Below are 4,560 nucleotides of genomic sequence, written 5' to 3' on the forward strand. Positions count from 1 at the left end.
GAAGAAAGCATTTGCTCATAATTTGTAATTATCATCACACAATGTGAGAAGTTTGCCCCAAACTGGTGTAACTTTACATGCAGAACATGTTGGGAAGATATGTAACTGTGGGAGCATCTACACAAGGTGCTTTACTGCGAAGTAGCATAGTTTACTGCACAGTAAGCATGTGCATTTACATGTGCACATGCTTACTACACACTAAACCTCATTAATTGCAAGTAAACGTGCAAATACAAATAGCAAATTTACTCACGATTAATAATGGCACAGTAGCTCTTGTGGATCTCCCTGCCCCAGCTTCACCATCACAATCGGGGAGAGGGGAGTTGGGAGCTCCTTTTTGCCCAGCACCAGCTCTGTGGTTGCAGGGCTGACACTGGGAGATACTTATCTTCTGGTGGGAGCCCTGTGAGGGGCTCAGGCTGGGGGATTATGATATCCTAGTGCCCACCCCACAGTTGTGGAATGGACACTGGGAGATAAGGGTCTCCCAGCCCAAGCCCCACAACCACAGAGCTCGGGCTAGGAGAGAAAGATCTCCCAGTGCTGACTCCACCGCTATGGACCTGGTACTGGGAGCTCCCGGCTGGTGGGGAGCTGGGAAATCTGTTCCCTGAACAGCTCTGTGATCATGGAGCTGGGCGGGAACAGGCTGGCTCTACGAGCACAGAGCTGGATGGGAAACAGGCATCGCAGCCTGTGCCTTGCCTAGTTCTGCACTTATGGAGCTGAGCAGGAAGCAGGCTCCCCAGCCACCATCCTGCAGTCATGGAGCAGGGTCTGCAAACTGTCCTGGTCAAGGGGAGGTCCCAGCCTTGTGCCTGATTGAGTGATTGAGGCATGAGACTTGGAAAGAGCTGCAGGGGTGGGGTAGGTCCCATCTCCCTGCCCCAATCCACTGGCAGGGCAGCTAGCAGTGAACAAGCTGCTAGCTTCCCAACTGGTGGATGGGGCAGGGGGCTGGGACCTGCCCCTTCCCTGCAGCAATTTCCAAGTCCTCTGCCCCCGTCAGGGATCCAGGGCCAGGACCTTCCTGCTGCTGGCACAGGGGGACATTGTCCCTGTCCCGGAAACAGGCAACCCCCCAGGGGTAGGGTACCATGTCCCAGCCCCTGGGCTAACACCCAGATCTGCTCCTGCTTCCCTGCCTGTGCAGACACCTGGCTGGGAGCATTTACTTGTGCATAGTTTACTTGCAAGTAAACTGATTCCAGATCAAATGCATGTGTAGATGCACCCAGTATTATGCTCTGTGCTGACAGAAAAGAAACACAACACAACAACTAGTAGGGCCCAGAATAGTTTTAGAATCAGGCCTATTACATGCAAACTGATAGTTGAGAATGTTTTCTTGTGTTCAAATTCAGACAAAAAATAAAGGAAAATAATAAATGTTCCCAGAGTCTGTATGTTGAAAGAGGTCCAAAGGGCACTGGACATAACAATGCTTCTTTAAAATGCCATAAATTGTTTTTTCAGGTAATCATCATTTGCCCTTCTGGAATTAACTCTTATGGGGTCTCTTCACCATTATAGGTGCTTAGAATAGCAACTGCAAAGCTGATTACTGATTATTAACCTTAGAGGGTTCTTCTACAATAAAATGCTCTACAGATGTATCTTAGTGACAAAAGCATCTATGAGGGCAGACTAGTGGAAGGGATTATCATCTGCAAAGGCCTTAGTACTGCTCATTTTAATAATTTGGAGGCACTCTAAAAATGCCACAAAGAGCAACTAAGCTGAAGACCACTGAGCTGTCAAATAACATAGGAATGAGATATCAGTGTGTGTCCAAAGAGGAAGAAAAATATCAGTACCAAGCAATTCTAGTCTTATTGCAAACTACACTGAGAGTTAATTTTCCTCTCAGTAAAAATAACAAAATGATTGGGTCAAGTTTTCAGCTGCTGTAATTGAATAACGCTCTGCTGATCATCACAGGATTACATGAGCTAACCCACTATTTGTTTATGCCTAATAAAATGAACAAAATTAATTTTATGAAATACAAAGCAATTTTGGAAAACTTGTGGAAATATAGTATACCTTCTTGCATGTAATATGACCCAGACCTTATTTTTATTCCCAATCAAAATACACACCTTATTTTTGAAAGGCAGACTGAAGAAGAAAAGTTCTTCCCTTGTAGTAAGTAGCCCAATAGCAGCAGGTAGGGAACCAAGCTTGCTTATTGTTCTGCTCCCTTTTGCATCCTGGAGATTTTTACCTTCAGTTTCATCCATGAGCAGCAGAAAGTGATGTTGCCATATTTCTTACATGTTATGCAACCTCAATATCTGCCAGCTGTTTTGGGGGGAACGTATTATTTGTGCAAAAATATGGTAACCCGTTTTTCTAAAACAGTGGTTCGCAATCTTCTTAGACTCAAGGCACCCCATGACAGACTCAAGGCACCCTGAATATTTTTTGTGAATTGAACAGCACCTCATTTCAAAAACGTATCTTCTTGCAAAAGGGGCAGACAGTGGGGGTGGGGAAGCAGTTAGGCAGAAAAAGCCTGAACCTGCTCTTTTCTGCTTATCTCCTCATACGTCCTGCTGCACCCTTCAAAGGATTTTGTGGCACCCCATGGGTCCCTCCTACCCTGGTTGACAATCACTGTCCTGAAGGTTTAATATAAAAAAAAAAATAATTTATGGTAAAAGTAGGAGGGAAACTATTTCAGCACTAAAACTATTTCAGCACAACACCCACACACAGACCCGGTTGGTACTTTTCAGAAAAATATATTACTAATTTTAGATAAAACATGGAATAAGAATATTGAAATTCATTTGTTATTAAAAATTATCATAAACATCTAAAATACTTTCTGTTTCCCCATCCAGTGTTTTGTTTGTTTTTTTTTCTGTTTTTCTCTTTTTTTTGTGCTGCTACCAAGGCAGATTTTCCTGGTCACTGAGAAACCCTGGGAGATAAGGGAACAAGGAAGGAACAAGATTGTTGGTCCCAGTGGTGCATGAGCAAAAGCATACAGGAGAATGGGCTGTGTCCATGCATCCTTTCCCCACATTAAGCACTTGCAAAGTATTGGCCAGATTAATCATGGGAGGCCAGTCCCACCATGAGCTGTGTGTGAGCAGATGCTTGCACCCACAGAAAGCCTCACAGATAGCGGGATTCAATACAGGGGACCATCTGTGTGGAGCTCATTGCACAATCAGGGTTTTAGTAGCTACTTGGGTGGAACTTCCACCCAATTAAAGGGATTTTTGTCTAACTTGGATATAGCAAGCATTCTAACATGTGGCCCAGATACAGGCTTCCCACCATCTTTGGCACTTTCACTACCACTCTGTTAGCATAGAGCTATCCAGTGAATAGTGACACTCTGAATTCAGGCTGGCAGGTACAGCATGTATGCTCTCCCTGTTAAGACTATTTCATGGCTATTCACAATGGGTTTAAAAGGTTATTTCAGCTCATTGCTGAAAGTTCTTGAACCAGTGATTCTCAACCAGGTTGTCACAGCACCTAGGGGGGCCATGAAATCCTTTCAAGCGTACCACAGTGTACCTGCCATGCAATGTTAGCACTAGTAGGTATACAAACATGATTCACCAGATAAACAGAAATTTCATATTGGAATCTATAGCTGTGGTCTTTCTCAGTTCTTTGCAACAGAAAAATATGTAGTGAAAAAAAGGGAGTGAAAACAAAGAGCTGGCATTTTTCAGGTGGTGCCGTGAGTCTATCCCGGGATGCCTTCAGTATATCCAGGGGTTTCTTAAGTCTAAAAAGGTTGAGAGCCACTGCCTTAACCAAAAGTATGGTACCCTATGGCCGCACCAACACAAGACGCTACTGTGTAGTAGCACAGGGGGCACTAACCATGACACACTACTGCACAGTAGTAATGAGCTACTTGTACTACTGCAAAGTAGTAATGAGTTGCTCGTTGCTACTGCACAGTGGCATCAGAAGAAAACTATGCCAGGATGCTACTGCACAGTAACACTGGTTACTGGTCATTTAGTACAGGGTTATGCAAGCACTAAATGACTGTGCAATAACAACTGTGCAGTCCACCACTTGTGTTAGACATGGCCTATGTGTAGAATATTAAATTGTATTGGGTTATATACAAGTTTCTGACAGAAAAGAAAAGTGGAGAAGGCTGTGAAAGATTTGTTTTTAATTACCATTTAAGTAACAAGAAGGGAAATGACAGAATCAGATTGAGCTTTAGTGCTTAAGTGTTTCCTTATGTGCAATCCTCAACCTTGGCTTCTCTTTTTTTTCACTTGGTTTTTAATTTGAAGACATCATTGTTCAGCTGCTCACAGAAACAAACATGCAGTTTGGCAACCTTCTATTCCCTTGGAGGGACAGCAAGCCCTTTAGTCCAATTACCACAGCAGTTGGAGATTTTGCTTTTCTCCCAGCAAAGGTTATTCTAATACTAAGGTTAACTACATTTTTCTTCTCCACAACAGAGCTCTAGAAACTACATCCTAAGTTTCCATGGTAACCCCATGTAACAAACATTTGTCTGGCGCATGTGATTACTCAGCAGGGCTTTTGCCATGATAT

The sequence above is a fragment of the Crocodylus porosus genome, unplaced genomic scaffold (assembly GCF_001723895.1).
Source record: "Crocodylus porosus isolate Cpor-Errol unplaced genomic scaffold, CroPor_comp1, whole genome shotgun sequence".
Taxonomy (NCBI): Eukaryota; Metazoa; Chordata; order Crocodylia; family Crocodylidae; genus Crocodylus; species Crocodylus porosus.